Genomic DNA, 24,491 nt, shown 5'->3' on the forward strand with positions numbered 1-24,491 from the left:
TATTTATCATCAAAGGCACGCTTCACTTTATAATACCCGTCCAAACGCTCCAGATCCCATCGTCAACAGATTATGAACATTGAAACGCGCACTTCGCGCAAAAACTTGACTGAAGCCTGTAAGCCTGATGAATTAAAATCTCACCCTTTTCCCACAAAACTTCTCCTTTTTGCCTATTACATACTTGGTCAATGTTAATATTTCAAAACTAGCAAGCGTTTCCTCGAAATCGACAACGACAGACGATTATAAAGTTTCGCAACTACTGTGATCTGTCGTTCCCTAAGCAAAGTGCTAGTGTCATATAATCAATTCTGTATGAAATATAGTAATGTCTGTAGCCCCCTCCAGTACTTGCAGCTTTACACTGCAATTCCTTCAAAATGGAAGGCTAGTTTGCTTGAGTCACCTCATCTTTTTACTTGTATTCCAGATCAATATGATAGTACATGGCTTAAGAATATTAAGATTAACAAAAGTATGTATAAGTTCTTTTTAATGTCTTACAAGTTGATAGATGTGTCACATAATGTTCAGTTGTCATGGCTGTACCTCTTTGACACCCCAATCCCCTGGAGACAAGTCTATACTTCCATTATCCACTGCACAATAGACCCAACCACAAGATTTTTCCAATATAGAATTGTACATAAATTTTTACCAACAAATAGGTTATTGTACATTTGGAAATGTATAGACAGTCCACTATGTTCCTTTTGCCACGCAGAAGAAGAAACGTACCAACATGTCTTTTGGGATTGTCCTCATTTAGTTTCCTTTTGACAAAACATTCAAAATTGGTTTCAACAGAAGACAGGGTCAAAACTTCACCTCAATGCTTTTAATGTTATTTTTGGTAATTTGCATTTAGACGCCCCCAAAATAGGCAATCTTGTTATTTTACTAGCCAAAATGTGTATCTATAAAAGTAGAAAGGCCAATCATGTGAACTTTCATTCTTTTCTAAATTATATTAATTTCTTCCACAAAGTTGAATATTCTATTGCAACAAGGAGGGGAAAACTGCTGAAACACCGGGGCAAATGGGGAACGATATGCTCTTGAAGTTACTATATTATTTCTTACTTATTTGATGTATTACTTTTATTATTTCATACTTGTGGATGGATGGTTCACTGTTTTTGTAACTTATTTATTTTGATTTATCAATAAAATGTTTAAAAAAAAAAGCAAAGTGCACCGCATACCCCGGGAACGAGGCCACTGCGTCACGTGTCAGAGGTCACAGGTATTTACACATGAGAGGGATACATCCTAGCAATAACTGGCATTGATAGTGTTTATTGTTGTCTCTGAAGACGTTGAATCGGATTTTTTTCAGACTTTAATCTGATGACACCATCAAAGTCTTACGTTCTGTCGGGTGACCTGTTCAGCGCCAAGCAAAATGCCATCTATATCCATCTCTTTATCATAGTAATAGATAATTATTGACTGGCTCAGCTATCAAAGCCTTTAATCATTAGAGGTGAATATCAGTCTTTGTTTCTTCGTTTCATAGAAGTGTAAAGAGCACATAAGGAGGTTGATACTTGGGACCGCAGGCAATTTCACCCAACGCTCGAGTCAACACGCACCGCTGAATGCGGTGTTTGTGTCGCTGAAGTCACATTGAGAGAATATATTACAGTAACCTCTGTTTACTAAAGCTGGATTGTATTGTCCCTTCAGCCGCAGCGACATCAATGATTTAAGGCCGTTTACTGTCGCTCCCTCCCCCCACATACCTGACACACACTAGCGCCTGGTTACCAAACCCCAGCCCGATCTCAGGTATCTATCGTGCAGGGGTCTGGCCGGATGGCATAGGCCGGCTTCTCAATTTTGCCTCAGATAGTGGGCAAAAAACTCCGCCAATAGAACAGCAGCAGGATCAGCAGGAGGTAATTACACCCCTGCCATGATTGGTTAAAGACCCCCAACTGTATTTTTTGAATCCATTACAGTGACCACTAAGAGATGAAATGTAGCAGTTACTGTAGATAAGACACCCCATGTCCTTGCTGGGTTAGAGGCTGTTACCTCATTGAGATCTCAGTTTATCAAACATGATAAACAGGTGTACAAAGCTTGCAGTTTTGAACAAAGTTCTGTTGTTATTTTGAAAAATGACTCAAGCCATATCTAGTACCTGATTTGCTACTGTGATAGCCTGCTGACAGACTGTGGTGTGTTGTAGCTGGCTACCTGTGGTGTGAGTGGTCATCAATCCTAGGTTCTCCTCCCTCTGATCAAGGGCCTTCGAGAACCATCCTGCCAGACCCCAACACGAAATATATTTTTGAGGTTGGGGTATGGTATCCAGGCTAGACGCACACGTACGGCCCATTATATTCATACTGCTGATGTTAGTAGCTATTACGCAGTTGCTACAAAATCAATTTTTGGAAACGCTTTTAATTTTCAGACAATAAATAGAGCAGACGCTGGTATTGCGCGTTAATTTATTGTAACGTTGCAGAAACGTTTCTCATTCTTCCAGATGTCTATTGAGACGCCCTTCACACTGAAGGAACTTACAGGTGTTCGTTCCGACAGTTGAATACCTGGTATTTCCGCAGGACCCCATAGTTGGGCATTGCCCTCGGCATCTTGTAATGAATAACTTTACAACTTTGACAAATAGACTTCGTTTCACTGACGACACGACAGGCCCATACTACTCTAAATGCATTAATGTTTGCGGGGATTTAATTTCGCGGTAGCGGGAAAATGACTGTTTGCGGTGTTTAAGTTCGCGGTAGCACCATGCACTCTTACTGGCATGAAAAAAATGTTCGTGGTGGTTTTAAGTTTCCAACACGAAAACCTCGAACATGAAACCATCGCGAAAATTTCAGCATTTACAGTATTTTGGTACACCTGTTGTTCAGTCACACAACCCGCGCTGTCATCACTGTGCCACAGAACTTTCTACGTGACTAAGCTTCTTCGGAGAATTCGTGGTGATCATATCTATACTACCGCTCCCAGACGTACAGGTATGTTCACTGGCGAATCGTAAGACATTACTTTGCCCTTCAGAGTGTTTACCTTTCCGCTTGGCGCACCTGCTTCGTGATCTTCTTCAGGCATGAGAATGACGGTTCGCAGAAAAGGCATACATCGACAAACAGAGTATATGAACTTCCTCCCTTCTGTATGTTACTTATGTGTATGTAGACCGTGTGCGGAGTCAGTACACAGAGAAGAATACCGCACTCACAACTGACTACATGCATCGTTCTCCACCTTTGCTATAGGGATTCTTAAGTTGAGTTGCTGATCACAAGAATCTTCCACTTAAAGGTGAGAGGGTGAGGTTCGTTAGCTGCTGTTCTATAATCACAACATATAAGCTATAGAACACTAAATACTGTTTCATAAGTCAAGGAGCGACCCGGGTCACAGTTAGTCTCTACCAGACTGACTACGCTGGCTGTTACACAACAGTTACAGGGAGAAAAGTTTGCATGGAGAGTTTTGCTACTTGAGGAGTTGGATGGGGACAAGTAACCTTAACGTGGACCGGCTCCCCTGGACAAGTTTTTGCCGAATTCTACTATCCCCGTACCCCCGTAGTCTCTAATAGACTGACTGCGCTGGCCGTTATAGGGAGAATAATTTGCCAGGGGATTTTCGCGGCTACCAGAGGAGTTGGTCGACCGGAGGGAAAATTTGAACCGTGGACTGACTCCCCTGACCAATTTCCTGATTTTTCCGACTTCCACGATCCCCGTACCCCCGTAGGAAGGCCTGGTGGATGCTAGTACCCCTGTAGGAAGGCCTGGTGGAGGCTAGTACCCCCGTAGGAAGGTCTGGTGGAGGCTAGTACCTCCATAGAAAGGTCTGGTGGAGGGTAGCTAGAACCCCGTAGGAAGGCCTAGTGGAGGCTAGTACCCCCGTAGGAAGACCTGGTGGAGGCTAGTACTCCCGTAGGAAGGTCTGGTGGAGGCTAGTACCCCGTCTGGTGGGGGATAGTACCCCCGTAGGAAGGTCTGGTGGAGGCTAGTACCCCCGTAGGAAGGCCTGGTGGAGGTTAGTACCCCCGTAGGAAGGCCTGGTGGAGGCTAATACCCCCGTAAGAAGGTCTGGTGGAGGCTAGTACCCCCGTATGAAGGCCTGGTGGAGGCTAGTATCGCCGTAGGAAGGCCTGTTGGAGGCTAGTACCCCCGTAGGAATAATCTCCAAGCCAACCGTAGGTGGAGGCTAAGCCACCGTGGTGCACAGAGTCCTTGCCTGCTGCCCGCGGCGTTTGTGTCGGGTAGGAATCCCTGACCGCATGTCTTGACTGAAGTACGGAGACCTCGCCATTGCCCCTGTAGGAACAAAAACAAATTGTGTCTTTCCCAAGGACGGCTAGTATGGTTTTACATTTGTCAACAGTTCAAGAACTTGTTTAAACACACGAATCTAACATGTATGTGATCGAACAGTTCTAAATAGTTGTGCAAGCACTACAACAGGGGTCTTCTAGTCCACTGCAGCTGGTAGTGTTGTGGGTCCAATTCAACTACCATACTCTAAGCACATGTACAGTGCTAAGCAGAGATAGAGAGCACTATGTTCCTTTTCTAATTAAAAGTCTTTGGTATGTCTCGGGGCCCGGGGATCAAGTTTAAATCTGCAACCTACTGCGTGCCAATACTGGGCCAAGCACTGGGCAGCAGTTAGTAAACTGTGAGTAAAGCTTTCCAAAATGTTTCTGAATAGAATACCTGGATAGAAAGCGTAGTCAAGTCAGTGATGTTCAAAATTTCACACCACATCCCCGAGACCACACGTCCTGATCATTTTGTTCAAATATGGTTGAACATAAACGTCACGTTATTCTTCAAAATGTCATATCTTACTTCTTCTTGTTTAAGATAGCTCAATATATCTAACAGGTAATATCTGCATTCGCTAGATAATGTTTTTGCTGAGGTATAAGCGGTAGGCAAACCATCGATATACAGGTACATGCACTTATAACTTTGTAAATAGCTGTATGCTTATCATATCCGATTTCATCTTTGTGTTTCACGTTGTATAGGATCCCGTGAAAGTCCCTGTACCTTTGTAAAAGTTTGTATTTGGTCTGTGACATCATATAGTACAACAAGCTGGCATCTGCACCTGTATTGATTAAACGATACAATCACCTTTTTTCAAACGGGTTATAATTGCATTAAATGGGCATTCCACTGCAGAAGCGAGTGTTATTTTCTGATAGATGATATTTTTTTTGGATACAAATGTTCCCGACTTTTCGCAAAGTTTGTCTTTTCTAAATCCAAGTACCCCTGTACGGTATGATTTTGGTCTAGTCGACTTCCGTCACACTTTTTCGCTAACCCCTATTCGGGATGAGCTTGAAAAAGCACACATTTAGAGAGATACAAAAAAAGGTTTAAAGACTAACTCATCTTGGAATAGAGAGATTTGGGCACTTGATAGTATTAGAAGTTGAAAGTAGGTCAATATGAAATGGCGGCGCCAAAACTCAGCTTGTGTGACCAACATCGGCACAATTTCTCGCTAACGGTAGAGTCGCTAAGCTTACGACAGTAATTGACTATCAAACATTGAGGAAGGTACACAAAAACTTTGAAGACTAGAGACCCTTGGAACAGTTAGATTTTGGCCATTTTTATGGACCATTCTGCTGAAAAAGGCTGGACAAATGATTTTAGAATGACCCACAAATGATAATGGAAACGTGTTGGCTGGCAGTTCTGATGACGTTTTTGCACACAGTTGCTGAGTTAGTCTACTCAAAAGGTAATACTGAAATACCTGTCCCCATGGTCAAAGTCACGTCCTCCCCCACCAGTTTGATTCAAGCATAACTTTTTATTCTCTGAGGAATTGTAATATCCGCTTCTGGAGTGGAATGTCCCTTGGAATGTCCCTTGTTTAGCCCATTTCATCTGAATATATGATGAGACCATTGTGTGGCCCTATTGTGGATTGGTATGACTTTATGGACTCGGAATGTTACTAATTATACTAAAGTATGCTTTGACACAACATGCGAAAATACATTTCTTTACCAATACAATTCAAGTCAACTACTCGTGGAATTTTGAATCTGTCTATAGCCGTTCAATGGCAAGTGAAAGTGAAAATATTACTCCCTGATGAGTGCAGGTATTATCGCTTCCCCGCTCTACACTTTAAGTACCATAATCAATTTTCACACCCTGGAGCTTCGAATTTTATCTATAACAATATCCCCACGCCACCATTCAATAGAAACGTGTCCCTTCTGGAATATTGAAATGAAAATGTATGTTGTGTTATGTTAAGCGGCTTATACTGGTGTCCATACTATAGCATCACATTCAGATAACGTAGGCGGGCTTCTAAGACAGTCTCCAGTAGGCCATATCCTCCTATTCTTGGAACAGACTCATGAAAGCCATTCCATACTCTGTATATACAATTCCCGATGTCTGTTTTAATGTGTGAGGCCATGTTGATTTGATTACATGGATGACATCCGCGCGCGCATCAATTTTCGGCCGCTACTAAAAATAAATTAAAAAGTTTTCCACCATGCATTGAATAGTACAAAGCAGCCGTAAAAGGAACAAATACATGCCGTAGATTAAAAAAGAAAAATATATCGGGAAACATAAACTTTTGTCAACGTCAATCCCAATGTCAAAGAAGAAGACTGTGAAAACGAAAATGAAGAATCTATTGTTCGGTGTTCAATGTGTTTGTCGTTTGTTCAGCCTTTCAGACCACTTAGATTACAAAATGAATAAAAAAATTTTGGCCAGTTTTTTTTATTTGCACGCTCGCATCAGTTTTGGGATTCCGAGAGGATGTCTTACCGTATATATACTGTAATCAAATCAACATGGCCTAACTGATCATGATAGTGGCTGGGAAGAAATTATTCGTTTTGAAACATCCTCACTATATGTTATTTAGTGTTGTATAATACTTGGTGATTGTACTTCAGTATGCAAAAAAAGTTGACAAGTCACATTCGAACATTCCAGTTTCTCGACGGAGTTAGTAAGCTCGTTTGAAAATGTCGCCACGGTTAGATAACGCTCGGGATAACGAGAAACCATAACAAATACACAGAAGGAGGGTTCTTTGTTCAGAACGCCTCAGACCAAGAGTGGTCTTTACAGATCTTTCCAGTTTGTGGCAATGATAGATGTTTGGGGATTATCTATCTATATCTAGCCATTTACTTTTATGATTTGAGCTGTTGTTGACTTTGATCAACTCGATTAGCTGAATCCCTATACTTACATACTTCATTTACGGTCTGTGAGTAAAAGACATATTTTGTCTGATATTTCTCTTGTTCTTGTTAGCTTCGCCAGAAGTTTACCTGTCGGGAGCGTTTGTATGTATGTTTGTCACAATGTGGATGAACAGCTTGACTCGAAAATGCTTTGATGGATTGAATTAGTATTTGGGACGTGGGTGGAGTTTAATACGACCTCGAAACGATTCCCCTGCAACAACGTTTTAAAGCGCAGATGTGCGCATGCAAGTTGTAACACCGTCTGGGCTGGAATATACAGCAGAAACTGTCTTTATATTTGTCCATTGATCCATTGAATGACCTGCAATGAGTCAATGTCACGAGAAGGAGAAAGAATTCATTCTGTACACGATTCTGCAGGCGCAACGTTAGAGCTCATTTGGATTAGTAAACAGTAACATGTCGGTCTGTGCCACCAACAAAGGCACCTCACGTCATTTGCATTCAGGGGAGACATGTTACCTGTAGCAGTTTGTGTTTGAAAGTCATCAGAGCATGATTGTGGCCCTGGCACTACGTCATGCGAGTAGCACAGGAAATGCAGAAGCACTGTTGCCAGTTTTATGTTTTGAGGGACGTTTGACAGATACCTCTCTGTGGTCTTTCAAAGAGCGCTCAATATGATGGTCTCCAAAGTCTTGCAAAGGTCTTACGGGGATCTAGATGAACTTAAAATGATCTTCAAATGTTTTTTTTATGATTCTTCGATGACCCATGACTTTCGATCACTCATTATTTTCCCAAAGGTCTCAGTATGTATAGTTGCCAAAATATGATCAGTTATGAATCTAAATACCCCCCCCCCCCACGAGTACGTTGAAAAGCACCAAGATAAGGCGATATGTCACCCCTGGTGAAATAAAATAGCATTAACAAACAGCATTCTTCAAGTTTTCGTATTTTTTTCTTCTTTCTGCTGTTCTCAGACAACATGGCGGGTTCATCTCCCCGCCGGGTGATGACGTACGCCATGTGCGTCCTCGTGTTGTTGTTACCGAGTGATCTGCTAAAGTCCGGTGCTGCTGGATGTGGAGGGAACCTGACGGCTCCCTCTGGAGGTCCTGTGACGTCACCCAACTATCCAAGTGACTACGGCGATAATGAGTTATGCGAGTGGCTGATCACCGTCCCGACAGGAAGCACGATTCGTCTCACGTTCGACAGCTTTGAAACAGAGGACGGCAATGACGTCTTGCTTATCTACGACGGAGCCAGTGATAGTGACGTGGAAGTGGTTCATTGGTAATGCCCTAAATAATGCACCCTTTATAAGAACTAATACATTAATGGTTCAGCCAACGATGAGGATGATGACCAATCAGGTCAGGCATCCTTCAAATCATTGGTTTCTTGGGCGGGGGGGGGGGGAGATACAACATTAACCTTTAGACGTACAACTCGAGTGTCTCAACTATGCTATTTCCTTCTGGATCTCTAGGCTGACAGGTCATCAGTCAGTCAACCCTATCACCAGCACGTCTAACGTCATGTTCCTGAGATTTACATCTAACGACAGTGGAACGCGTTCTGGGTTCCGGTTCTCGTACACAAGTCACGCCATATACGGTAAGTAGTATTAGCTTCTGTGTTGTGCTGTGTTGAACTAGTATTGTTTATTCAACTCTACATTCTAATACACATGTATCAGCAAGACCTGCCGAGGACTAAACATTACATTCCTCACTCTATCATTGTTTTTCTCTAAATATTCAGCTCAAGCTATTACTAGTACTTTCAATGTCTGAAAATGGAAACAGGGGTAAACATACTTTGCAATGCGTGCAGAAATTATGCCTAGTATATATTATAGCATGTGCGGTATTACTGGTATTTAGTCGTCTTGGGGGATTCATAACTAGTGAATGCCTATTGGGTTTGATTGGGTGTTTAGTTTAGTTTCACTAAACTGAACATACTCTATGACAATTATACATCCCATCAATAAAACTAATAACGTTTCAAAGTTTTATCACGATATCGCAAAACGTTACCTAGAGCGACGTTGATAATCGGACTGGAATTTCAGGTGACAAGATCATAATAACTGAACTTAATTAGCTCACACGCAAATATTATTGTTGCTGCTTCTAGTGATTCTGGTGCTACATAGTAACATACACTTTTTTTTCAGAAAGGTGTGGTCTATCAGTGTTTCGCCACTTCCCCCAGACTGGTTGTGGAGGATCTGCAGTCGACATAGCCAGCCATATTGGCGTTACCCTCGAGTTCTGTATCCAGGCCTGCTGTGCGAGCTCTTCATGCCTGTCATTTCAGTACAACACACAAAATACAAACTGCTACTTGAAAAACAAACTCTGCTCGGCTGGAGAGAAAGTATCTGCAGTACATGGCAACATGTACGATCGGCTTGATGGTAAATTTGTTCATTCTATATCTATACAAACGTTAGCATAAACATTTACATTATAGCATTTTACTGCTCTAATTACTATACTGCATTAGATTACACTTAAAACTTATACTTGTTTAGCATAGCTGCCGTTTCAACTATCGTGATATTGATCAGTTTGTAGATTTGGGAACATTTTATGAAGTGTGTGAGACAGTGTTCAAGAGAAATGATATATTGATTCGCTGCTTCACTACCAGGGATGATATCTTGATTGTAAGTTCTCTAAAACTCTGATTGTGGACATCACTAGGAGAGAGAGCTGAAGTTTGTATCATGGTTTGTTTCTGCAGGCTGTCCAAACGGCTACTACTACCTGGCGCACACTCACCTGTGTTACCGTGCCGATGTCAGTGAGAATACCTACGACCAGGCTTTGACGACCTGCCAAGCAGACGGCGGCACGCTGGCCATGCCTCGCGACAACACCACCAACGACTTCCTAATCGCATTGAAGAACGATGCGAACCCGAACATCGGGTTCTGGTTCGGACTGGATCGTAAGGACGGATCATGGAATTACGTAGATGGCGGGGAGCTGAGCTACACCGACTGGGGCGATGGAGAGCCGAACAATGCCGGTGGAGCCGAAAATTGCGCGATGTACATCCCGGCAACGCATGCATCCAAAGGAAATAAATGGAACGACGCACCCTGTTCGAGAAGCATTGGTTCCATCTGCGAAGTTGGTAGGTCACAGATTTGATGTTTTGTGTCGTACTCTTATCAGTGACGCTTAAGGACTTTCAACGTCATCGTAATGTGTGACAGCTCGACAGTGACGTACCTCATGCCACTTTGACACGGATATATACAATTTATTCATGTATATGGTGTCATATCTATGTCAAGATAACTACCAGATATGCTTACAATATCATAATATAACAACGCTAACACATTGTGTCTACAATTGCATTTTTATCGAAGAGATTGACAAAATTAGCTCTGTAAGAAATAGGAAATGTTCTTCAACTTGATCGATACAAGTTCCACACTGCTCATGTAAGTCTTCTCCCCTGGGGCAGGTGCTAATGTCGCCCTGGGGAAGACAGCGTTCCAAACTAGCAGCAGGGAGCCTGCCAGCGTTGCCGTAGACGGGAACACAGCTACAAACTACGGTGCTGGTTCCTGTACACACACTGTAAGTGACTATGGAGAGGATAACCCAGCCTGGTGGGTGGATCTCGGCCAATCGTATGTGATTGACAGGTACGTGTACAGCATATCTCCGGATCCATTATCTATCACTGATATGACAGCTTGACCTCTTGTTTAAAAGCACACATACACACACTGAGGATCTATCAAAGTTTGCAGGTTTTATGGAGTTCCATAGGAATGTTTATCTGTCAGTGAACATACAATGCGTATCAAACTCAAGTGCCATTGGTATTGCGCATTCTCTGTCTCCAATATCTACAGGTTGGTCATCTTCAACCGCCAGGACTGTTGCTCCGAACGCCTCAACCCCTTCAACATCCACATCGGAGATTCCGACCAGGTCAGCACGAACCCCAGATGTGGAGGTGATCATCAAATCAACCTGAACCAGCCGTCCATTTCCGTCTCCTGTCGGGGGATGAAGGGTCGCTATGTGGGCGTCCGTCTTCCCGGACCCTCCCGGGTACTGACCCTGTGCGAAGTCCAAGTATTTTCTGGTAGGCCTTTATTTAGTTTACATGGTCATGGCATAATGTGTAGTGCTTCCATATGAACATAGCGGGCAGGTGTTAAGCGCCATGTTGGGGTACTTGATTTGCCGTTCAAAGGGCCGAAGCTCAAGCGTATACCGTTATGTTTTCACACATTCGTCTTGTACACTCTTCAGTGAGCTATAAATACTTAACAAATGTTACTATGATCATCTGAGACATTAAAAACATCTCTACCCCTCCTAGAGCTTTAGGTAATATCCATTGAAATGCTGCGTCCATCTCACACACATCACAAAGTTATTTTCAGGTCTCACTCATGCAATGCTTTTTCTAAAAGGGTGTAGTCTAAAACGAAAAAGGGCTACACGAAGGTGTATTCATTGCGGTGAAGTACCTTTCACCAGCCCAATAAATCCAAAACGTCAAAGTAGTAAAAGCTTTCATGTCACTGAAAAATATCATAAAACACGTACCCAGATCTTTCGATTCACGTCATGGGAGACATTGAACACGTCTGGCCGACTGTACGAACGAATATTTCAGTTTCTCAACGACAAAAGGTTATGTGACCATTTTCTTTGTACGCAGACGGATTCCCTGTATGGACAGCATAGATCGATGACGATTGCACTAAAGGACATATGGCTGGACATGGTCACTATCACCCAGTGTATATATAGATAAGCAATGTGATGATGTGATGAAATAACAAAATGTTGATTCATCAAACAGTGAGTTACGGCCTGACGATTGCAACGAATGATGCTGAGCATTCTGGGACTACTAATTCACTGACAGTGGAAATCTTCTCTGACGCTGGTGACTTCTGTGTGACAACGACGGTATCCGGACTTACAGCGGTTGGGTGAGTACCAGGATGTGCATTATCATACTGACATATGACGTTGACGAATGGGAAGGAAGGCTCATTTTTGCTATAAGCTCCGGTCATTGTTAACACCACTTGCTTCACTTGTTCAATGTTTTTTTCGGTGTTTGAAAGGGACCGACCTTCCGTATGCACATGCACATCTCACGGTCATTATTCCTCTATCAAGTACCTGGTTGTAGTATTGATACGGTTACGCCTTTCAATAGATCATACACATGGATACCTAGGAAGCCTTAATCTAAAGTTTATTACATTTAAATACTTGATACAATGTGTTATGCACTAAAAGCTACGTCCCTTTAGATATTTACATTTAATATTGCACAGATAAGTATAGTATAGATCTGTCCCTGCTTAATTACACCTACTGTGCTGCAAAGTAGTGTCCTCTTCTTCTAATAAATTCATGAAATTGCATTTTCCCACATAATCAACACCAAAGGACTGAGTACAACCGAGCCTTTGCCGCTTCCAGTTTTGGTGATCCTTCTCGGCTCCGACTTACCACTTCGGGGAGCGACTGGCTCAAACTAGACTGGGTGAGTGGTACACTACTATGGTCATACATGTATTTATCAGCATTGAAACTAAATCAGAGCTAATTGATGTTTGGTCATCATCATCATCGGTCGACGTGATCACACATGTTCGCACATGTTTACACACGACGGGGTTATACTGCCCCTTACGGAGTGGTATACCCTTTCGAGGCTAATTACAAGACGGGGATGCGCCAGGTCTCCCGTCCGGGTGAATGATGTAAATCACCGTGTGGCTGATACGGTATGGAGGTTCGCCAGGCCTCCAACCGGGTGATTTGAAGTGAATCACCAACTCCAGACAGAAGGATTTGCACCAACACACACCGCACCATCGCACGTGTGGGGGTTCTTTAACGTGCATAGGGTGTGACTCTCCCCATACACGGGACCTCCATTTAACGTCCTATCCGAGGGACGACTCATTTTTCACTTGAGTAAAGTGAGGAAAGTCGTGTAAAGTGCCTTTCCCAAGGGCACAAGATCGGTTGCACGGCAGGCGGATTCGATCCCGCAACCTCTCGGTCACGAGGCGGATACAATACCACTGCGCTACACGGTACCACTGATGATGATGATGATGATAATGATGTTTGGTAACATTATTCTTTCCAGATTGACGTCTACAGTGGCTATACTGGGCTGTACTACCGTTTTTCCTGCCCCAGTAACGGTTGCCAGTTCTCCACTGACTCCTCGGAGGGCAGCGAACAACTCTATCTAGATGGTTAGTTACCTTCCCCAAGAAGGTTAAATATTACGTTCGCCAAGAAGGTTATATTTTGAGTAGAGTTTGTGTGTGTGTGTGTGTGTATGTGTATGTATGTGTGTGTGTGTGTGTGTGTGTGTGTGTGTGTGTGTGTGTGTGTGTGTGTGTATGTGTGTGTGTGTGTGTGTGTCTGTGTGTGTGTGTGTGTGTGTGTGTGGAGAGAGATGCCAATTATGCAAATTCCTGTGTGATGGATAGAATGTCATCCTTTTGACATGCGTTACTGAAAGTACTGTTTAGTGACACCTGTGCTCGCTAGTCTGGACTATTTTGATTTACACATCTCTTAAATGTTTGCCAGTTATCAAAATCACATGCTTTATTTTCAGATTACGTACTAGGGGACTCACAGAAGATCATCTTCCCTGGCCCAAGAGACACTGATAAACATGCCAGGATGGAGGCAACATTGCCTGAGGACCTAACGAACTTTACTCTATGTGTGCACATGCGCTCCAACATGTCCTCCAGCAACAAAATCAGCTTGGTCAGTTACGCAGTGCCAGAACATTACAACGAGCTTCTCCTGTTTGTTGATGGTGGATTTAAAGTAAGTAGCACTACATAATGGTGGATGTGGATAGCACCTTAGTCGTCTAATCTATCATGTTTTAATGCTTGTTAATGTTGGATACGCATTTAGATTGGGATTTGCTGGTAGCTCAGATAGTTCTTCAAAATCAAGCACCAGAATCCAGTTTTTTATTTTGTAAAATATGAAATGCAAATATGTTGTTCATTAAGTATTCAAACTGGTCAATCTGAATTGCAATTGTTTGGTGCTTAGGTACACTACCAATGCTATATATTGTAAATGTTTTGTTGATGCATTGTTATGATGTAGCCATACGTGTTCATATAATTTTGCAGCTGATAAAGCAACTCATGTTATTGTTTTTCCAGTTATACGTACAAAACATATATGTGCAAATGGCAGACCCACCTGTGTGGGATGGTGAGTGGCACGCTATATGTACTACCTGGCGCAGCAGTGATGGAGCTTGGCAACTCTACGCTGACGGCGCGCTGGCGGACTCTGGCTCCGGGTTTAACGTGGGAGGGAGAGTGGGCAGAGGCGGCACATGGATCCTGGGACAGGATCAAGACGAAGTTGGCGGAGGATTCGTCGCAGAACAAGCGTTCACCGGTGAACTGTCGAAAGTGAACCTCTGGGACCGCGTGCTGTCTCCAGCTGAAATAGGAGCGGACTGGGCGGCGTTCTGTAATTACCATGGCAACGTGATTGACTGGGAGACAACTCGCATCTTAATCTTCGGAGAGACCAGGAGGGAAGAGTATCAATGCCGTAAGTAGTACTGCATTTTTACAATATGTGGAATTTCGATCTGAAATTCGGAATTGTTCAACTTGCTGAGTTTATCTTTATCATTGTTGCTAATTACAAAAAAGGAATGTTTCCACACTACCTTTAAATTATATTTTGGTGTATTTGTGTGTCTGTACTTGTCTGTCTGTGAAGAGCATAACTTGAGAAGCCTTGAATGGGAGCTGATTGGCATAATCAATGAGGAAAATTTATAAATCCACTGCATTCCATGATAGGACTCTCAAACTTGTTACGTATGTAACTGAAAAAGAGAGAAATGTTGAATTCATAAAAAGATATCAAAATTAAATATCAGTTTCTGAATCATAATCAATGAGAAAATACTATAATTTTATAGATGTAAACTCTTTGTAAGTTAGTACAGGCTGTATTGAGTTCGTTTAGATTTTAATATCTTTTTGCTGTTGTTAAAGTGTAGATATGCATTTGTGCATGACATGATAGTTACTAGTTAAGGATACATTTTGTATTCATCTTCATTTCCTTCTAAAAAAATGTAGGCGCAAAATTAGCACCCTTTTTTTTAATACATGACATGAAGTTGTAATGTTCGAATTAAACGTCACACTTTATGATATCATATGTGACTAACTTATGCACGACTTCCTTGTTTCGATGTACATGTACGGTTAGCGATTTTGCCTAGCCCCTTTCTTGGCATGGGAGGCTCTGAATACTTTTGTGCCTCCATAGGGTTTTCAGGGTACACAGAGTTAAATGGAACCTGGTACAAGGTTTTTGCGGAAAGCATGACGTACGACGCTGCTGCCCAGACCTGTGCAGCAGATGGAGGCCGTCTCGCCGTTGTGAAATCACAGGATCTGCAGGACTTCCTTGTCGGTATGATTGCGGAGGTTAATGCTGGTACAGATTACTGGATCGGACTTCTACAAATGACAGTGAGTGTCACGCCTGATAAGAGTATACTTTATGTCAGTTTGGTCCACATTTTCAATGTCTCATTTTCTTCTGTCAGTTTTGTACGTCTTCTTTTGTTTTTTGCTTTCATATGACCTTCCATCTTCTGGCCAAAGTTGTTTCATTTATTTCATTGTCAACACTGTTAATAACCATTAACTGGGCACTGAGGAATCAAATGATTTTCAAAACGAGCTTCCATTCATTCTTGTCAGGGTGACAGCATGTAGACAAATAGCGGCAGAAATTTCTTTTTTGGAAAAGAGAAAATACTCTTTGAAGTAGTCTTCTCGCAGCAGGCAATCCGTATTGGCATGTGGGAAATTTCAACGGGACTTTTGTATCGATGTAAACAAGAAGCGTCCGTCAATTTTCATCTTATAAAAGCCGCTTGACGTGAATGAGTTTCTTTGGTAGTTGAGGAGATACGCTTTAATATGACTTCCGACATCTGACTTTCATTGTATAGGGAGGGTGGACATGGTCTGATGGAACAGCGGTTTACAGTGGCTTCACCAACTGGGCACCAGGAGAACCCAACGATGTTGATAGGCAATGTGGGCAACTCTGGCAGGCTAAAGGTTTCAAATGGGACGACACTAACTGCGATTTTCAAAGGCCCTTCGTCTGTCAAATAGGTACATTTGCTACGCTCTCGAAGCCACCTTGTAGATTATTACCCTCGCCAAGAGCTCGAGGGAATATGTTCTCGGTAGCGTTTGTGTATGTATGTATGTATATATGCATGCATGCATGTGTGTGTGTGCGTGTCAAGTTGTGTGAGTGTGTGTGTGTTCGTGCGTGTGTGTGCATCTGTGTGTGTGTGTGTGTGTGTGTGTGTGTGTGTGTGTGTGTGTGTGTGTGCGTGTGTGTGTGAAGACCAGCATAACTCGAGAATGCCTTAATATCTGATATGTCAGTCAGATGTTTGAGGGTTAAGGTCAATTTTATAGACATTATGTAATACGGTACTTAGGCCTCGGAAGTGCATCGCGTCATGTTTAGTTTACGTTATGTTTTCAGTGGTTGGTTTGTGGCCATTAAACGGACAGTACGGAGCATCAGACATAACAGGAAACGGAAATAACGGGACAGCAACAGGAACCCAGTTGGCCCCAGGTCCGTTTGGAGACGCCGACGGAGCTTTCCTGTTTTCGGGAACCGAAAATTCCTACATCGACATTCCCAACAACGGCAGGCTGGATGTGCGCTACTCCTTCACCATACTGGCGCACATCTATCCTACCGGAGAGGCAGGACCAATCTTCGACTACGTCGGGAACAACAACGCCTGGGCATTACACTTTTGGCAGGTTGCTTCACAGGAGCTGTTTATGAGGTAAGTTTACTTACCAGGCACAGAATATTGAACCTTTAGAACTACCCATTCTCTTTCCACTCAAACAAATTACTTATCCCTCCCTGTCTCTTTTTGCTGAATGATGACGTCAGTCGCAATCAAATTTGTGCAAGCAAGGAAAAAATGTTTCCTAGTGTGTAATGACCCAACTAACAAGAAACAGTAGTTTTTTATCAGGCAAGTAAATTTTATGGATGACATCCGCGCGCTCATTATTTTTTGCCTGTATTAATATGTTGTGTTGTAACCTAATAATTATGTGTAGAATTTACACTTGCGATATCTCTCAAGTACTTGACTGTACTGTTGCAGAAGTGAAACTTGCTTAATAGTTGTAAGAGTGACACCAATATGGAAGCCATGAGTGTACTTACCAACTTTGTTAGTGATACCAGTCTACCACACTAGCGTCATTTCTATTTCACTAGTGCATTTCGTGAACGCAGGAATGAATGCCAAGTTAGTTGTAAGCTGATGGGAGCTGTGTGACGTACCGACATGTGGTAAGGCCTGAAGCTGTAAGCTTTTAATAGGGCGACGCTGATTGCACCAAGTTTTGTTGCCATATTGTGTTACTTCAATTCTTGTTACAACGTTCATGGTGTCTATTTTGATAAGTTTCTATCATTTTTTCCATCTCATTATTTTTTCAGGATCCATAAAATTTACTTTATATCAACTGAGAAAGAAAGAAATGTCGATAGATATCAATTATGCAAATAAAGACATTATTTGCGGATCAATTAATAAGAAAATATTATATAGTGGTAAATGACGGGAATTTCATAATTGCAGCATAATGAAGCTTAGTGAAGGGGAACATCATTTTACATAAATCATGCAAATTGCTGTCACATTTACATAATCTATGAGCAAACATTAAAATGGTCTTCTCTGCTAAAATAGGACTTTCATATTTTGAACTTATGCTTTTTTGCACAATGAATTAAGAAACTGCATAATCCAGTTATATGTACAATAGGACATGGTAATCATAACACCAACGATTTATATGGACTTAAAAACAGGCATTCTTCACAATAATCCTTCTTTTTTTTGCGAAAGTATTTTTATCTGAGGTCGAGTTGTTATTCTCATCATTGAATTGATTTGTACACTTCCTATCTGCTGTAGGCCGGTGGGTAGAGATGGGGGATTTTCAACTGGCATCACATCCAACGTTCTGCAACAGAACGCCTGGAACTACGTGGGTACAACCTACAACAGTGCAACAGGAAATGCATCTCTCTGGAACAACAGCGAACTAGTCGGAGAAAGACTTATCGGGGTTGCTGAAGTTGCGAGTCAGTACCCTGTCCGGGTGGCGGTGAGGGGCGGAGACAGTCGGTACTTCGCGGGCCGTATCGCCTGTCTGCAGCTGTACAACTACGCCATGACTCAAGAACAGATTGTGGCGGCGCGTGATGTGTGTAAAGGTGAGTTCCGTCTCGTATCAGCCAAACGGTGGTTTACATTATTCACCCGGACTCCAGGAAGAATAGTGACGACTGACGTATCAGTCACTAATAGAGATCCGAATTAACCAAACCAAACCAAATCTACCAATATAGAATCAATATACTGGAAATTCGATGTTCCTTTGAATGTGACACTGGGCTGACTTGAACATTCTTCTGGATGAAGAAACACGCGCTAAGTACTACTGCTATCCTGACGACTGGAAAGTATACTGAAAACATTTTCTCTTAATTTCAGACCTTTGTTTAAAAACTAACTTGAAGTTTTCTCACCCTTCCAGTCTGCGCTGATCCACTTGGAATGGAATCTGGTGCCATACCTGATGACAGCATCACTGCATCTTCCTACTGGAACTACGAAAATGGTCACGAGCCCTACCGCGGACGACTAAACGGAGTCGATGGTGTAGGCGCTTGGGCAGCCCTAACTAACACCATCGGCGAATGGTTGCAGGTAGGCATACATTTTGGTACATAAGCAATCACGATTCTGCCACTTAAGATGGCTATTTTCTGGCAACTTCATCGGTGGCGATGTCATCCATGTTGTTGGAAGGTAATCTTTTCTTTATCCTATGTTGATGACCACTGGGGTGCGTTTGGTAGGGAATTTTGATATATTTGCTTCATTGAGAATACTTTACTCTGCACAATGTGGACTTGCTTCATAGAGCAGTATACGTCATCGAGGTTTATTTGGGTCTGCCTTTCTTACATTTCACATACATGTATTCTTTAACCCAAAACATGTGTATGCATTCGCTGACAGGTGGATTTAGGAGAAATAAATCGTGTCACAGGCACCATCATTCAGGGTCGCCAGCATCATACCGACCAGTGGGTGACCTCCTACAAATTACAGTACAGTATTGATGGCATTAGCTGGACGACATATGCAGGAAATGATGGCCCCGAAAAGGTATGATCATATTTACAAAGATGTTCCCTTATTCCAATTCATTTCTAAGTCAACTAAAAGAAATAATGAAACATGTCCTGTAAACGTTACAGGGAAGAACATTTTTCTGTTAATTATGAAATTATGTTTAACTTGCAATTAATACTGATTGACTCCGTCATTTGTAGTGGCGAAGAGCTGAATCCATTATACGAAAGATTGAAAAAAATAACTCATGTTAATTATCCTTTTACCGTCTAGGTGTTTCCAGGCAACAATGACAGGAGTACCGCTGTAACAAACTTACTGGACAATCCCGCTAACGCTCGTTATGTGCGTTTTCTGCCACAGTCCTGGCACGGTCATATGAGTATGAGAGTGGAAATCTTAGGCTGTGGCATTAACAGTAAGTTTCTGTTGAAATTTCAGAGTTATTACATTGACAAAGCTTAAAATATTGATTTTATGACACTATTCATCTGTTGTTGTATTGCCTCTAGTATACGGACTTGTTATAGAGCTATAAGATCCAGTCGGTTCATTTTTCTTCATTTCCCAATACAGATATATCACAATGTAACCTACCCACCCCATCAGTTCGTTGTGCTCAATTTTACCTCCTCCTTTCTAGGTGTAAGGTTGCCACAGGATCCATCGTGGGTTGTGGACTCCGCCGGCACACCGTGGGTCGACAATGGAGTGACGTATGATGCCACAAAGGCCTTGGATGGCGACACTGGAACCTACTGGAACCCTCAGGATACCTCACAGTACTACAACAACTGGTACATTGACATGGACTTAACAGTACCCCAAACTCTAACACGCATCGCAGTCAACAGCTACGGAGACACCACCCATGACATTGCAGCCTTCACGTTGCAAAAGTCGCAGGTTGGGAGTCCGTACAGCTGGGAGGACGTCGTGTCCGTGGATAACGTGCAGGGAGGCACGAATCAGAGCCAGGAGTTCGGCGGGTTCCAGGGAACAGCGCGGTACTGGAGGTTCATCATCACTCGGACCCACTCGGGGTATCAGCCATATCTCACCGAACTGAACCTCTACGGAATTTCTTCAGGTAAGGAAAAATTGTTTTTATTTTCGGTCGGCCATACAGCCTAGACTGATCCAGTAAAGTAACTGTAATGTTTCGTTTCACTTTTGAATAACGTAAACAGAGCATGTTGTTTTTTAGGTTCTGTTTCACCACAGACTGTATGTACCAACATGTCTTAACAATGACCAAAACAACAAGCCAATTATGAAATGAAAATAAAAAAGACAAATATGTTCCAAGAACATCCTACCCACCACTGACGTTACAGATGTGTTTCAAAGCAATGCCCCGGTCTCATACTTCGTACGATGTGCCTGCGATAGCATACTCCGTAAATCACACGGTACATTTTTTTAGTATAAAATGTTGACACAAATAATGCCACATGTACCATAGTAATTGCGCGAACTAGTCTTTCCTTACTAGAATAGATTTCAATCATACGCTTTCTATTAATTGTAACGGACGTTGTAGTCTCTATTAACTACTAGAACTCTTTCCTTACGCTTTCTGTTAGGAGCCTGTCCAGAGCTGCCACATCCAGACAACGGCAGCAGGACCGAAGGTCGTCTGTACGGAGACAAGGTCACATTTTCCTGTCATGACGGCTACGAACTGATCGGTCCTGAAAACAGAACATGCCAAGCAAATCAGAGCTGGTCGGGAACACAGCCTAATTGCTCCAGTAAGTACTTTCTCTGAGACTCGTCTTTGTAGTAAGCTTGTGTTGTGGTCGATTCTCAAATGACTTTAGAGTTTAACCATACAGACTGTGTTCGTTTTGATATATTCGCTGTTGTAAGACCAAACTTGCTATGTCCCAGGAACGTCCTGCCCACCGCTGTCGCCTGTTGAACACGGCAGCACCAGCGGTGACAGTTATTATGGTGACGTCATTACTTATCACTGTGATCCTGGATACGAGATCAGTGGTGATGAAGAACGGACCTGCCAGTCGGACCAGACGTGGAGCGGCACACAGCCGACATGCAACCGTAGGTTACTTCTTATTTCCTGTGATAATGTTATGACAATTAAGGGTTAAGGGTTAATGACCCGCCCCGAGGTGTATATGGTGTCATAACGCCTGGTCCTTTTCTATAACCACCGAATAAAACCACCGAGTGAGCGAAGCGAACGAGGTGGTTTTATGAGGTGGTTATAGCAAAGGACCAGGCGTTATGACACCATGTACACCGAGGAACAGGCGGGTCATTAACGTTATTATCATATAGCCTACCCAAACTTGCAAACTCCTGCATGACGCATAGATCCCTTGGTACTATACGTGTGAATTCCTTTGTCGAATTTCTGAAAGTTCACATTTGTTCCTTGGTACATACATTTGTAAGGAGATTACAGATTGCAGTTTGAAACCAAAATTTTCACAGAAAATATTCGAAACATTGCAGTCTTTGGCTTTTTAGAACAACAAAACTCATTATCAATGTTAACAGAAGGAGCCATTCCCCCCTGGCAGTCTGTACTTATTCCCTCTGCTCTGGCATGTGTTTCGCTCTTTTTGATTGACCAAATCCTGCATATCTTGTGTGTATCGCTCATTCTGGTTGGTCATAATGAATCGACACCGGCACCGGTACCGGTGTCGATTCATTCTGACCAATCAGAGGGCTAGGGAGGATACACACCTGCCTGGCCGGAATCTATGTGTCATTTATTATTTATTTATTTATTATTTATTTCTTCCTCAAACGTACATAGGCAGGGAAATACACACATGATATACCCTGAATTGCGTAGGTTTGTTACAAAGAAACTTATACGTGCAGAATGTCAACAAACAAAGATACATAATATATTAACAAACACTAAGCATAGATCTGAACTCACAGGCTGATGTTACGGCGTCATAACCAACGTAGAACGGGGCCTTCTGATTGGTTCGCGGTGCCTGGCTATATGATAATAACAGTTTCATGACAAACAGTTCTTAGTACCGAGGACATGATATCTTTGAATCTCTGTAGCATAGAACTAGCGCGAACATGCAGCAGTAGGTTGTTTCTTATCTTCTGTGATAATGTTTCTTCCAGTTTTCAATCTTTTAGTAAAGAAGTTAACAAGCTTTGCAACAAACAGCTATTGTACCAAATGGGCATGATATATTCGAGTCTCTGTACCATAGCTATTGTGCGTCGTCGTGTACTAAAATCAATTCAAATCTTTTTCCTTCTCTTAGGAACAGCCTGCCCTATACTACCAGTGCCAAACAACGGTAGCAGGACCGAAGGTCATCTTTACGGAGACAAGGTCACATTTTCCTGTAATGAAGGCTACGAACTAATAGGTTCTGAAAACAGAACGTGCCAGGCTAACCAGAGCTGGTCGGGAACACAGCCTAATTGTTCTCGTAAGTATTTACTCCAATTGTAGCAAGCTTATGCTGTGGTCAATTCTCAATTGTCTTTAGAGGTTGACAGATTGTTTTGTGTTTCGTTTTCGATATCTTTGCTGTTGTAAAGTTTGTAACACCGAACTGCTATATGTCCCAGGAACGTCCTGCCCACCGCTGCCGCCTGTTGAACATGGCAGCACCAGCGGTGGCAGTTATTATGGAGACGTCGTTATTTATCACTGTGACCCTGGATACGAGATCAGTGGTGATGAAGAACGAACCTGCCAGTCGGACCAGACGTGGAGCGGCACACAGCCGACATGCAGCCGTAGGTTACTTCTTATTTAGTTATTTATGATAAAGTTTCGTCGAGTTTGTAGATATTTTCAAAGTGAAGACGTTAAAATTTTTCATGACAGGCACTTATTGTAACAGAGGACATGGCGTCTTTAGTGTCATGCAGTCTCTGTAGCATCTAGCAGTACTAGCGCAAAACCATTCCTTGCTAAAGGTAATTTGATTTCTGTTAGGAAAAGCCTGCCCTGTACTACCAGTTCTAAACAACGGCAGCAGGACCGAAGGTCATCTGTACGGAGACAAGGTCACGTATTTCTGTAATGAAGGCTACGAACTGATTGGTTCTGAAAACAGAACGTGCCAGGCTAACCAGAGCTGGTCGGGAACACAGCCTAATTGCTCCAGTAAGCTTTTACATTCGCCGTCTTACCATTCTCGCATCGTCGTAACAGTAGATCATTTGTAATATCCGTTTTCTATCTCTTTTTCAACAGGATGTATTGAGTTCGTTTACTCTTGAATATCTTTTTGCTGTTGTCAAAGTTGTGACACTGAAGTTGCTATTGTGACACCGAACTTGCTATATTCCAGGAACGTCCTGCCCACCGCTGCCGCCTGTTGAACATGGCAGCACCAGCGGTGGCAGTTATTATGGGGACGTCGTTACTTATCACTGTGACCCTGGATACGAGATCAGTGGTGATGAAGAACGGACCTGCCAGTCGGACCAGACGTGGAGCGGCACACAGTCGACATGCAACCGTAGGTTACTTCTTACTGCCTATGATAATTTGTCTTCGATTTTTTAATTATTTTTTCAAAGTAAAAATGGTAACAAGGTTTATGTCTTTGAATCTCTTTAGCATAGTACTAGCGCGAACATTTAGTTTCTGTCCTATAATAATCTATGATAATGTTTCTTCTGCTAAATTTTATTCAAATCATTCGCTTTCTCTTATGAAAAGCCTGCCCAGAGCTGCCATTTCCAAACAACGGCAGCAGGACTGAAGGTCATCTTTACGGGGACAAAGTCACATTTTCCTGTGATGACGGATACGAACTGATCGGTTCTGTGAACAGGACGTGTCAGGCAAACCAGAGCTGGTCCGGCATACAGTCTACATGCGGCGGTCAGTTGCTTCTTTTTCTTGGCCACACTTTTTGCCTTTTAACATTCTTCCAGGTCAGCCCCTGGTAAGAACCCTATAATGTCAATACTACCCGGGACATGTGAA

At 42.6% G+C, this 24,491-nt stretch overlaps 1 protein-coding gene and 1 long non-coding RNA gene across 2 annotated transcripts in view; both read left to right on the top strand.

Moving 5' to 3' along the window:
- The window catches only part of LOC118420011 (polycystic kidney disease protein 1-like 2), a 76,448-nt gene that overhangs the window by 15,372 nt on the left and 36,585 nt on the right, over positions 1 to 24,491 (top strand). The window lies entirely within an intron of this gene.
- Positions 23,124 to 24,007, top strand: LOC118419113. Its single transcript, XR_004831592.1, has 3 exons — positions 23,124 to 23,287; positions 23,490 to 23,660; positions 23,848 to 24,007. It is a non-coding gene; the product is annotated as an uncharacterized LOC118419113 (long non-coding RNA).

This window comes from Branchiostoma floridae, chromosome 7 (assembly GCF_000003815.2).
Source record: "Branchiostoma floridae strain S238N-H82 chromosome 7, Bfl_VNyyK, whole genome shotgun sequence".
NCBI lineage: Eukaryota > Metazoa > Chordata > Leptocardii > Amphioxiformes > Branchiostomatidae > Branchiostoma > Branchiostoma floridae.